The 13,695-nt window shown below is 35.4% G+C and overlaps 1 non-coding gene across 1 annotated transcript; it reads left to right on the forward strand.

The window, feature by feature from the left end:
- Positions 1–1,576: 1,576 nt before the first annotated feature.
- Positions 1,577–1,683, forward strand: LOC128292208 (small nucleolar RNA R71). The gene has a single exon (XR_008282193.1). It is a non-coding gene; the product is annotated as a small nucleolar RNA R71 (small nucleolar RNA).
- Positions 1,684–13,695: the final 12,012 nt, after the last annotated feature.

The following is a 13,695-nucleotide window of genomic DNA, read 5'->3' on the forward strand; positions in this document are numbered from 1 at the left end:
ATCCAGTACCCTTCTTGTGCCTTTCCAAAATCACAAGTGCCTCTTGTTCTTGATCTTTTGTGAACTCAATTGAAATAATGACAGGCAAATTCGAAGACAGACCCAAATAGTCATATTTCAAATGAGGAGAAAAAATCTTCAGTTCCAATTTAGCTGGCTCTTCAGTCAACGACTTTGGTTGCGTATACTCAAAAATCTTCAGTTCCAATTTAGCTGGCTCTTCAGTCAACGACTTTGGTTGCGTATACTCCTGAGATGATAACTCTAATGATTCTAGTGGAACTTCTTGAGTGAATCCTTCGAATTATCTTCTAACAAAGCCAAACATTTCTTGTCTTCATCATCACTTGGTGATTCCTCCAATAGAATATGTTCTAATGGATCACCTAAAGAATTGAGCTCTATTTCTGTAGAAGCCAACGATTCCATCTTCGAAATAGTAGAACAGCCTTCAATTATATCTTAGGATTTAACAGCATCGAATTCATTAAAAGTCACATTGTCATCAAAGATTTCTTTCAACTAAGTACCATTTTGCTGCTTCTAGAATCGTTGAGGATATGACAGTGGTGGAATCTTAGCTTTAACCAGACAACTCTTCTGTAGAAATTTTTCTGTATCCGAAAAGGGTGTTAGGTAATCAGAAGTAATTTGTTTAGAGTTTACCTCATCAAGGATCAGCGTATATGACTTTTGTGGAACAGGAGTATTAACACTCAGTTGAACTTCCTGTTTGCCTTGAGCTACAATAGGCTTATCTTCAGCTTCGACAACTTTGGGTTCTCATGTCTTCCCACTTTGTAAAGTGATGGTTTTGCAATGTTCTTTGCCCGTGCTTCTCAAATTTTCTATATCACTCGGTCAAATACCTTGGGGTCTACTTTTGAGCTCATTGGCTAGCTATCCCAGTTGGTTTCCTAAATTCTTCAATGTTGTTGCTTGGCTTTAGATTAGTTCATCATTCTTCGCTATGTACGCCTTTAGCAAATTCTCAAGATTACTTGAAGATTCAGTTGGTGTGGGTTTTTGCACTTGTTGAGAATATTCTGGCATATAATTTGGTTGAAATGGCATAGAAAAGTCGCTATGGTCCGCCTGTTGATTACTCCATAGAGAAATTAGATGACTCTGCCATGGAAAGTTATAATAATTTGAATGTGGAACATTCCAATTTTGATTTCCCATGTAATATTTTGACTCTTGATTCGATGGGCAATTTTCAAAGAAATGGCCATCTCCATAGTATTCACAAGAAATATCCTCAACTGGTTCAATTACTAACCTGTCAGGTTACCATTGAAACCATTAATAGTTATATTCTTAAGCATAGAAGACAGAAGATACTTGGGCTGCCAAAAAAGCAAGCGTGTCCGCTTTATGTACTCCTGCTGCTCGTCTTTCAGAGGCTGCTCGATTGGTTGGCCACTGATAGTTATTACTGGCAATTCTTTCAATAATCTCATAAGCACCGTTATAAGACTTAAAAAGAAAGGCTCCATTTGCTGAAGCATCCACCATCAGTCTAGTATGAATATTGAGACCAATATAGAAAGTTCCCATTTGAACGCAAAAAGGAATGCTGTGATGAGGGCACTTTCAGAATAACTCCTTGAATCGTTCCAATGCCTCATATAAAGACTCTTCATCAAGTTGCTGAAATGAAGTGATTTCATTTCGAATCTTGGCGGTTAAAAATGGAGGGAAATATTTCATTAAGAAACGTTCAACCAACTCTTTCCATGTAGTTATGGAACCAGACGGTAGGGACTTCAACCACACTCGTGCTCTATCTCTTAAGGAGTATGGAAATAATCTCAGTCTCAAGGTATTCTCGGTCACCCCGAATAGTTTAAATGAGTCACTCACTTCCATGAATAGTCGAAGATGAAGATGTGGATCTTCAGTAGGAATCCCACTAAATTTACCCATATTTTGCAAAATTTGGAACATGACCGGCTTCAAATCAAATTGTTGTGCCTTGATTTTGGGTCTCCTAATACTTGGATTGAGCTCGTTGAATAGAGGAATGGCATATTATTGAATGGCACAGTTTCTGTCATCCGCAACAATGATCGGATTGTGAGTACTATAAGTGAATGTTCCTCCTAGATTTTGTTTTGGATTTTCGAAATTCATATCTTCAGTCCTCCTTTGGTTCGCTTGTCTTCTTCTTTGTCAGAAAGTCCTTTCAATTTCAAGGTTTACAAAGAGTAAGTCAATGATTTGATAAATACTTATAAACACATGAAACAAACACAAACTAAAAAATGAAATTAAAATTTAACAAAAAAAAAAGTAGACCAAAATGAAAAATTAACAATTTCACAAATAATGTCTTTTAAAACAGTCCCCGGCAACGGCACCAAAAACTTGGAACGATAGAAATGAGAAAGTATACTGATCGCGTGATTCGTAACAAGTAATAAATATTTATAATGAAGATCAAACCTAGACTAACTATTATCACGACGAAAAGGCAAGCGCACCTATCGAACAATAGTATAGTAATGGCAAGACTGGGATATCGTACCCAAGGGAACCAAAAGTACTAGTAATAACTATCTTTTTATTATTTAACCTAGAAATAAAGAGGGGTTGTTTATTAAACTAATTAATTAAACTAATTAACTAATTAAACTAAAGCAAAGAGAAAATTTGGAAAAAGACTTGAAGAAACGTAATTGATAAAGACGACACCCAAGGAGGAATTCACCTAGATTTCACTTGTTATCTGACTCTGAACCAGACGATTTATTCACATGACTTGATCCGTGAGACTCTCTAACCTATATTATTATCTCTTTCGAGACTAATAACGTCTAACCCTCAGTTGAATTAATTGAAATCTCTTTCTTAATTAAAACCCCTAGGGAAGCAGTAAATCGATCTATGAACTCCCATATTAGGTTTCACCCTAATTTGGCAAAATCTCGTAACCCTATTTCTAGGCGTTCGATCAACTCCGCTTAATTATGCCAAATCTACTCTTAGACAGGGACTTTTGCTCCTCTGCATAAGCACATCAAATTATGAATCAATACCCGAAATATTAACTCAAGCATTAAGAATACATAATTAAGAACAAATCAAGTATTTATCATACAGTTCAGATAATAATAACAAGATCCATCATAGGTTTCAACCCCCTTAGGTATCTAAGGGGTTTAGTTTATAATAAAATAAGAGTACATCTCAAAAGTATGAAAATAAAAAAAAAACATAAAGAAAACTCTAAAACCCCTGAAGGAATTCTGAGAGAGATCTCCAGTCTTGGATTAGCTCCGGCTTTTGGGATGGATCGTCTGGCTTCCTTCAAGTAATTCTCGGCGTGTGGTTTTGTACTCCAGAAAAGTTCTTGAGGAGGCCCCCTTCTAAGTCATACTTAGGGTGTTTATATAGGCTTTGGATTGGCTTTCTTCCTCCCTAAGTATCCTTTTCCGTGTAAAATACAACTTTTTGAAAAAGGGACACACCTGTGTGCCACGACCATGTGATGTGATTGCCAGACCGTGTTCGATCCGTTAAATTGCACACGGCCGTGTGGGTCAATGGCCAGGCCGTGTGAATTGTGAAAGCCTTGGTCGACACCCTCGAAAGGCACGGGCGTGTGAGCTGCCCGTGTGGCAAGGCTTAGGCCGTGTCATCTTCTCGATTTGGTTTGTTTTGTCCCTTTTTGGCTCGTTTTTGGCTCCTTTTGACTCTTGGTGCTCTCTTGAGTACAAAACATGAAATAACCGGATTAAGAGCACCAAAATCCACAAATCTAGTAATAAACATCCATAAATATGCTAAGTATTTGGGGTAAAAATATGTATAATTTGGCGTTTATCATGTACACAATCACAACAAGTAATAAAGTGACAAGTAAATGTCGAGTTATCGTACCCACAGGGACTGTGAAAAGAATTATTTAAGAATGCTATTTAAAACACTTTGGTGAAGAAAATATTTTTCTTGAAGAGGGTGATTAAAAACTAAGATTTTAAACTAAGTAAACTAAATAAATAAATCTCAAATGCACGATTTCAAAATACAATTTTAATCAAGATGACATAATTGTGTTAGATTAATTACATTTCTTAACTTAGAATTATTAAACTCATGTTTATATTGTTACGAATACATTCACGGCAACTCGGTAATTTACTAACTTATGAACATACTCACCTACCAAAATCCAGTCATCTCTTGACTATATCCATATGTCAATTCAACCGATTAAACAAATCTTAATAGGCAAAATATGTTATTGCACATACGTACTTATTAAATCAAAGTAATTTCTTGTACATATCCCTATGTCAATTTAAACAATTAATTAAATCTAATAAGCACATAAAAAACTACATGAGGTAACAAGGTATCCCTACCTTGAAACAGTTTAATCACAATAATCTTGCAAGTTATGCAAGGAAAATGTATCGTCAGATACCATTGCTAATTTAACCCTCAGCTACCTTATATGATTAAACATGCACTGATTAAGTACTGTATCCATTAATTACAATTTCAATCTGTTTAAATAATTAATATATTAGCTACCTCACAATTGTAATGCAAGAATAACTTAGTCATGATTTTACTTAATCAAGCATCTTACCGAGGCCTATAACAACATAAACACAATTTTAACAATTTTAGAAAATGAAATGCAATCAACCTAACACAAATTAAATTCAAGCTAAATTGATTAAATTAACCATTCCAACAACATAAATATTCATAGATATGTTCATCATAACAACAACAAAAATTAAAGAGATAGGGAACAAGATTCAAATCCGGTGTTTTTCTGTGGCTTGACTTGTTTGCTCCATTCTTCCTTCTCCGTTGTACTTGTCGATCAAGGCTGCTATGAACACTTAATTGCTGCTCCAAATGACTGATGAATGCCCCTTTTCCAAGAGGAGAAATCAACAAGAGAGCAAGAGAATTTTGAATGGAAAAGAATAGAGAAAGTGGAAAGAAGAGAGAAAAGATGTGAATGCTTGAGATGTGTTTCAAATAACCAGCCTAAGGGAGTTTTTACAGCTGAAGAGGGCTTCTAAAAATAGCTAAAATTATCATCCAAAGAGCCCTCCCTTGGCCGGCCACACATGTGGCAAGGTTGATAGTTTCAACTTTGCTAATTTAGGCTTGGGGCATATCTATAAAGCCACCAATTATAGAGGGGTTTGTTTGCAACTTGAATAAGTCTTCAAGGGCCTCTTTGCAAGCTAAATAATCAGCTAATAAGCTGATTTGGGTCAGCATATGGAAGGTTTTGGGCTATCCACTTCTTGGTCGATTCGGTTCACTCGGTTTGGCTCAAATGGACCACTTTTTCATAATTAATTAATAATAATTTATTTAATCCAAATTAAATTGGATATAAATTTAAATTAATTATATTATGAAATAACACATAAGTTGGACCGCCTTTAGCTGAAAACTTCATTCGTCTCGATGCTTCAAAAATCACTTATCAGTTTTGCGCTTCTAGCAATGCCTGCTAAGCCAATTTTCGCCCTTTGTGCAAATCTGTCGAAAATAATCAAAATTAATCAAAACTTATTATAAAATTATTTAAAATCCATTATGTTAAAAATTTTAGTCCAAAATAATTATTTTATAATAATTAGACATTTTTCGACAATAATTTTACCAAAACTGCAGGAATTTAAGTTAAAAAAGGCATGAAAAAGTGTTTAAAATTTTGTGTATCCAAAGACACACGGCCGTGTCCTAGCCCGTGTCCTTACCTGTGTAACTCTCTGACTTGTTCACACGACCTGCCACATGCCTGTGTGCTAGGTCATGTGGTTAATTTAATTTTCACAAGTTAGGTGTAGGTTTCACACGGCCAAGACACACGCCCGTGTCTCTGCCCGTGTGCCTAATTTTGAGCATTCTGTTTCTAAATTTTAAGATGCAGAGAACATACAGCCAAACCACATGCCCATGTGTCAGGCCGTGTGTCACACAAGGTCAAGACACACACCCGTGTGTCTACCTGTGTGGATAAAATAAAGTCATTTCCTAGCTTTATTTCTCACCCAAATTTACCAACAACCTACACCAATACTTGCAAACATATACCAACCAATTCAAACAATATAACCAAGCCAACTCTAACATCTAACTTGATATATCATTACATGTATTCATGTTTATAATCTTACCTTTTATAACATTCATGTTTAACATAACTCACTCAAACCATACTAAACACATATGTAATTACCATGATATAACTTATAAATATACCAATTCAAATTATCACTAGACATTCCAATGGCTAGATTACAAGCTATCATTTACAAGCCAACAATTGGCCAAGTTAAACTATACATGCCATTATACCAAAATAAGTTTACTGTTTATACCAAAATGAGCTAGTAGATAATGTGATGATGCTCTGACCGGTCTCCAACCTTTGTGAGCTTCCGAGGACTATAAAACAGAGAAAAGAAAACCTAATAAGCATTTAATGCTTAGTAAATTCGTATAACAGGAATTAAACTTACCAATAACATTCGTTAAAATAAGCATTCAAAAATATGCTTTCCAACAATTTGGCAATTTGCTTAATCACATACACTCGATTAAGCAAGTTAGTAACATAATGCACATGTAAATCAAATAAACATGGATGAGCTCATCATGTTTCACACTTTCAGATATTTTAGAAGCATTAAAGACATAATTCTTTTAATCTCATAATTTCTCATATCAGAAATTTTATCCGTTAAATTATTGAAATAACGATGGATACTCAGGTACTACACACAGGGTGTACAAAACTATAATGTGACACCCCTAAGACTTGGGGTTCTTCTTCAACTGTCTCAGAAACCGAACATTGCTCTGTCGAGGATGAGGAGCCATCACTCTGACTGCCAGAACAGAACAAGGACCTTCTCTGATGACGCAACCTTCAAGAAGGGAATTCGGAATCATAAGACGACTTTGCAACAAAGAGAAAAAGAGTGCTTTCTCAGAAAAGAAAGAGAGATTGGCATTCCTCCGATCAGCATGAGAGCTCGATCCAGCTGAAAGCGATCCCTCAGAAAGTCCTTATAAACGGACTGCTCTAAAAACTGAACCAAGGGCACCGCTTTCTAGGATTCTTAGTCGAGTTAGTTCAACTGATTCTTCATCCCCGAAGTAAGCACACTTTCCCAAGCTTGAAGCAGGAAAAAAATGAAGGCCATAATAAAGGGCTCTGGCTATAAGGCAGAACTCTTTACTTTATTTAGTGGCCACTTCCTATTAAGATAAGGTTTCCCATCCGAAGTCTTTGCTGCTGTTAAAGGATGATTCACTTGTCCCCTTGTCCATAGGGACCTCGTGGCATACAACCGAAACGACTCCCGCTAGATAGCCGCCCCTATCTCTCTTTTTACAGCCTCGTGGACGGACGAAAGAAGGGAAGTTACTGAGCAGGCGGTGAAGGCTCATGAAGTAGACAAACAAGCAACGACTTCTTCCCTTTACTTTTTTTTATATAAGAATAGCGCGCCCCTTTAGAGAAAGGGGCGTAAGCACTTCACTCGCTAGGGGATGGGATTCATTCACTTGCATTCCTGCTAGCACTACAAAAAGCTTCGATTCATTAGGGTCGTCACCTTCTACCCAACTAGTGGAAGTATCCACCGTTTTCTTTGTCTGTTAAGCCTCACAGCTATGGGACTTCCTAAATAAAACTGCAATCGTAGTTTATCAACCACTCACAAGACCACCAAGATCTTCTTCATTGCACAAATCCCTTAAAACTATAGTAGCGGCTAGCTCACTAAGAGATAGAGACGCAGCTTCTCTAATAATTATATATATAGATATATAGCATAGCCCTTTTTCTGATATTGAGATTACGTCAAGTAAGAATTCCTATTCTTCTTGTTCCGAATGTGACCCTAGTCGGGAAGTGGTTTCGGGACCACAAAACCGAGTCATAAAAATAATTAGCTGTCATATTTGATGCTTATTATATGTATATATGCATGTGTGAAAATTTCATATTTGAATTTTGTTTAATTGTAGGTGAATTCTAGTAAACAGGACTTATGTGAGAAAATTTAGAAATGTGCTAGGCAAATGTAAAGTGGCCTATTAATGCATGTTATAGAAATGATGGGGTTGCATGTCAAATTGCCCAAAATTTGAGCTAGTGGCGGCCATGCTATGGGTCATAGCATATTTTAAGCATGGTGTGTTAATGCTTCATGTTGGAAAGAATAAAATAAAAGAGTTAGTAATAAAATAAGGGGATGAAGGGTGAAGAAAAGAAAAAAAAGTATCATCTTGTTCTTCTTAGCAGTACAAGAAGAAGAAACTTTTTGGTTGCTTTAATTTTTGACTTAGAAGATGGCTAGAAGGAGGAAAACTATGATTTTAGCTAGTTAGGTAGCTAAAATTTCAAGTAACCCGTAATCCATCGAAGAAGAAGGAGAGGCTGCAACAAAAAAAAAAAAATGGAGACACTTGCATCTTGAAGGAAACTAAGGATTTAGCTTGTTAGAGTTGTATCCTAAGTTGCTTAAGAGCAAAGAGGATCAAAGTCGGATAGGGAAAAGAGAAAGTAAGCGAATAGCCGTGGACATCTAATCGTCGACCACTTCCGAGGTAAGTTTTAAGTGATTAAACGTTGAGTAAATTCAATCATAATAGAACATAATGAGTTGATTTAATAAGATATGATGTGGCCATGATATGTTTTAAACTCAAATGGTAAGTTCATAAGTGTTTGGACTTGAAATTTAAGAGCAAATTGTAATAATTTGCTTAGGACAGCAGCAGTAACGTGATTTTAGAAAATCACCATAAATTGTTGGTGTGGAATTATAGGCTGAATAAAATATGTAATCAAATCTTAATTAGTCTAGTTCCTTATAAAAGAGGCCGTGTGAGCAAAGAAATTTCCTATAAAGAGATATTTAAAGTTGTGTGAGACGGTGTCAGAATGACTCCGAAATCTCCTATTCTGCTTTTAGAAAATCGTTATAATTTGCACAAAAATGGTTATAAGGTAAAATTTATATTCTTAGACTCCTTAATGAGTCTAGTTTCAAATGAAATTGAATATAACACATTTTGAATTCTGTACAATGAGAAATCTGATTCGTAGTGAGGAGTGGTCAGATTAGTCGAACAGTGAAACAGGGGAAAACTTTAAGAAAAATCTGGTATTGATTGGCCACACCTAAAATTCTGAAAATTTTATGGATGAAAGATACATGAGTCTACATTCGGGGAAAATTAACGGCAATTGATTTTGAGTTTTGTAGCTCCAGTTATAAACAATTTAGTGACTGTTGCTCAGGAAAACTGCTTGTAGTGAATATGTGATTTTGTTGTAAACTTTGATGAAACTATTTGAGTTGCTTATAAGCTATTGCTGAAATTGATGTACAAGAAAAATATGAAATATGTATGAGATATATATATGTGATAAGGCCTAATGGCCGATGTGATGAATGTGAAATTGTGTATATATGTGATAAGGCCTAATGGCCGATGTGATGAATGTGAAAGTGTGTATATATGTGATAAGGCCTAATGGCCGATGTGATGAATGTGAAAGTGTGTATATATGTGATAAGGCCTAATGGATACACATGTGATAAGGCCTAATGGCCGATGTGATGAATGTGAAAGTGTGTATATATGTGATAAGGCCTAATGGCCGATGTGATGAATGTGAAGGTGTATATATGTGATAAGGCCGAATGACCAATGTGATGAATGTGAAAGTGTATATATGTGATAGGGCCGAGTGGCCAACGTGATGGATGTGGAAGTGTATAAATGTGATAAGTCCCGAAGGGCATTTGTGTTAGTACTATATCCGGGTTAAAACCCCGCAGGCTTTATGCGAGAATATTATCACCGATTAATGATCAGAGGCTTCGTGCTCGCACTATATCCGAGCTCTAATGACCCGATGACTACGTGTGGAGATTTTTTCCGGGTAAGCCCCGAACTAAAGGTTTTGCTGAAGATTCAAGTAAAGCGTAAGATTATGCGACTTCACAGTGACAATTAGTAATAAATACGCTCAATGCGTTAAGTTGGTCAGGTATGTATTTTGAGATTATATTTAAGTTTGATTTAGACTAAATCACAAGGTCGTTATGTGATGCACATGTGAGTAAAGCAATAAGACTGTTCTATGATTATTGTGCATTTGGTCAATGTGGGAAGTCGGTAAAAATATGTAATGTACCTATGATCATAAGAGGTCACCATCAAGTGAGAATTTATCGCCTATTACATATGATGAGATGTGCATATTCGTAAAAGGGGATGGTATGCAGAAGGAAGAGTGAAATAAAATATGAACAACTATGTTATAATTTGATTGTTATCTGTTGACTTGCTTGAAACTTACTAAGCATTGTAATGCTTACTCAGTGTACTTTGCTTCCTCTGTTTTATAGATCTCATTTGGAAGCTACAGGCTCGGGATCGTCGACAACTAGTCACATTATCACCATCCACTGTTTGGTACTGCTACGTTTTGGAATATCTTATGGCATGTATAGAATAGACTAGTAGTGAGAGGATATTTTGGTTAATGTATAGGACTACCCTTTTGTTGTAGGTCATGTACCTTTCAGGTTTTGTGTAAATTTGGATAGCCATGCGAAAATGGCTTAAGTATACTGGATCATAGCATTATAATCGTTTTGTATGTCGTCCGTCGAGAGGTATGGAAATGTTGGTAACGGCTAGTCATGGGAATGGTTATTCATGATCACCTTTGGTATATGTATGACAAACTCTAGTTGATCCATGGAGGATCATGAAATAGGTAAAGTTTACCTTAAAAATAGATGCTGGCAGCAGCAGTGATGTGGATGTGAAAAATCTCTAAAAATAGTAGGAATGGAATTAAATAGCAAATAAATTATGTAACCGAACCTTGATGAATCTATTTTCATAGGAAAGTAACGAAACGATCATATGAACAATATGTTAAGAGATATTTAAGTTTTCGTGAGACAGGGCCAGAAAGGTTTCTGGATTCCCTGTTCCGACTTTGGAAATTCATTATAAATTAACCAGAGATAATTAGAAGTCATGCCATATATGTACAGATTTCTTTTTGAGTCTAGTTTCCTTAGAAGCAAGCGACATAAGCATTGAAGACCTGTACAAGGAGTTATCTAAGTCGCATTGCAGGAAGGTCAGTGTAGTCGAACCCTGTAACAGGGGAGACTTTAACTAATAAACTGTACTAATTGGCCCAACAAAAAATTCTAGAAAAAAATTTGTAGATGTATATATGAGTCTAGTTTCAGAGAAAAATCATGAAACTGATTTTCGAGTTGTGGAACTCAAGATATGATTTTTAAGGTGACAGTGATGCAGTTAGCCAACTGCCTGGAACTTTAAAAAAAAATGGACTGTGTAAGTAAATGGATTAAGCCGTTAACCCCTCGTGTCCGACTCCGGCGACGGTCTCGGGTACGGGGTGTTACATATAAACCATCAATCATAATCAGGGGTACCCATTAGGGCACAAAATCAGGGAGCACACTCTTGAGCCATATATCATAATACTCAGATGAGCCATGTAACATGACACTTATCCAGGCGTAACAGGAAACTCATAAAAGTATTAATCAGAGAGCTCATAGAGCTTTACAGGTAACTCCGAAAAGTTATTATCAGGAAGCACCAGATAAGGTAACAGAGAGATCAAAAGAGCCATGTCAAGAAGCTTATAACAGCCTATATCAGGACACTCATGTAGAGCTACGTTTGTGTTTGAATTATATGCTGGATCAAAACCGATCGAATCATGTAACCGGACGCTCACAAAGAGTAGCAATAATGTGCAACACATGCAAAATCACTACCGATCAGGATGCTCGCAGGAACTATATAACAGGATGCTCAAGAGGGCTATAACAGGATTGTTTGTCTGAGCTATATTCTGTCCACAATATATACAGGACTATATTCAATAGGGGAAATTATATATCCATTGAATTTCATTATTCAAACGGAACTTGTCATTTATAAAGCAATATCGAGCATGTGATTTATTTCATACTTTAAACATTTATATAATTCACCCAAATACAACATTGAATTCAAACATATTAACATACATAAATAAGTTACACGAACTTACCTCGACACTTGTTCATATTCAAAAGGCTACTAATCTGACACCTTTTCTTTTCCTCGATCTAACTTCAAATTTGAGTTATCCAGATCTATATAAATGAATTTAATTATTAATTTAATACAATTCACATTTGATTGGATTCAATTTAGACCCTAGGAAAAATTACCCTTTTGCCCTTATACTTTTCGTAAATTCCAATTTCGTCCCTAGGCTCGGAAAATGAAATTTATGTAATTTATTCCTTATTCCAAACCTAATCGAAATTTTCATAAAACATTTACAGCACATGTATAACAAAAAATTCAAAATTTTTTAATAACATTTACATCTTTTCAATTTAGTCCCTAAATCACAATTTCATGAAAATTCACTTTACAAAAGTTGTTTATCTATCAACAAGCTTTCATTTTCTACCATTAATTTCAAATTTTAAGCATATTCATCCATGGTAAAATTTCTATACTTTGATAGCTTTTCAAATTAATCCCCAAAATTGATGGATTAAGCTATTCTGATCTCAAAAATATAAAAATTACTAAAAACAATATAAGAAAACATGCTTAATTAAGCTTGATTAATTTCCTTTCTCTCTCCTAGGGTTTCCATAAAATTTTAGGGATGAAGATGACAATAACATGATGATATTTCTTTTAATTATTTATCATCCTTTAATTTTTCTCATTTCCAATTTCATCATTTTCTTTTTCTAATTTTTCCATGGATGAATCACCAAGAATATCTACTAATTTTTCTTTAATAGTCTAATTACCATATAAGGACCTCAAGTTTTGAATTCCATAGCTATTTGATACTTATAGCTACTAGAACTCAAGTTTTGCATTTGATGCAATTTGGTCCTTTCCCTAATTTAACACATAATCGGTAAAATTTTCTTATCAGAAATTTTCATATAACATCCATATCATAATGCAGACCATGCAATAATATTAAAATAAATTTTTTTCTGGCTCGAATTTGTGGTACCGAAACCACTGTTCTGATTTCACTGAAAATGGGCTGTTACAACTCTCCTTCCTTAAGAATTTTTGTCTTCGAAAATCTTACCAGTAAAGATGTTTGGATATTGATTTCTCTTAGTATCCTCCGGTTCCCAAGTAGCCTATTCTATACCATGTCGTTTCCAAAGAACTTTTACTAAAGCCACCTTTTTGTTTCTTAACTCTTTCGTCTCACGTGGTAAAATTTTAATTGGTTCCTCACTGTAAGTCATGTCAAGCTGAATCTCAACTTATGTTGGAGAAATAATATGTGAAGGATCTGACCGATACCGTCGCAACATAGAGACATGAAAAACGTTATGAATTCTGTCAAGTTCTGGTGGTAATGCTAACCGATATGCAACAGATCTGATTCTTTCAATAATCTCATATGGCCTGATAAATCGTGGACTCAATTTTTCTTTCCGGCCAAACCAGAGAACTTTCTTCCAAGGTGATACTTTCAAAACTACTTTATCACCAACCTGAAATTCTATTTCTTTTCGTTTAAGTTGGGCATAAGACTTTTGACGATTAGAGACTGCTTTCAAACTATCTCGAATTACTTTCACCTTTTCT

The sequence above is a fragment of the Gossypium arboreum genome, chromosome 4 (genome assembly GCF_025698485.1).
Source record: "Gossypium arboreum isolate Shixiya-1 chromosome 4, ASM2569848v2, whole genome shotgun sequence".
NCBI lineage: Eukaryota > Viridiplantae > Streptophyta > Magnoliopsida > Malvales > Malvaceae > Gossypium > Gossypium arboreum.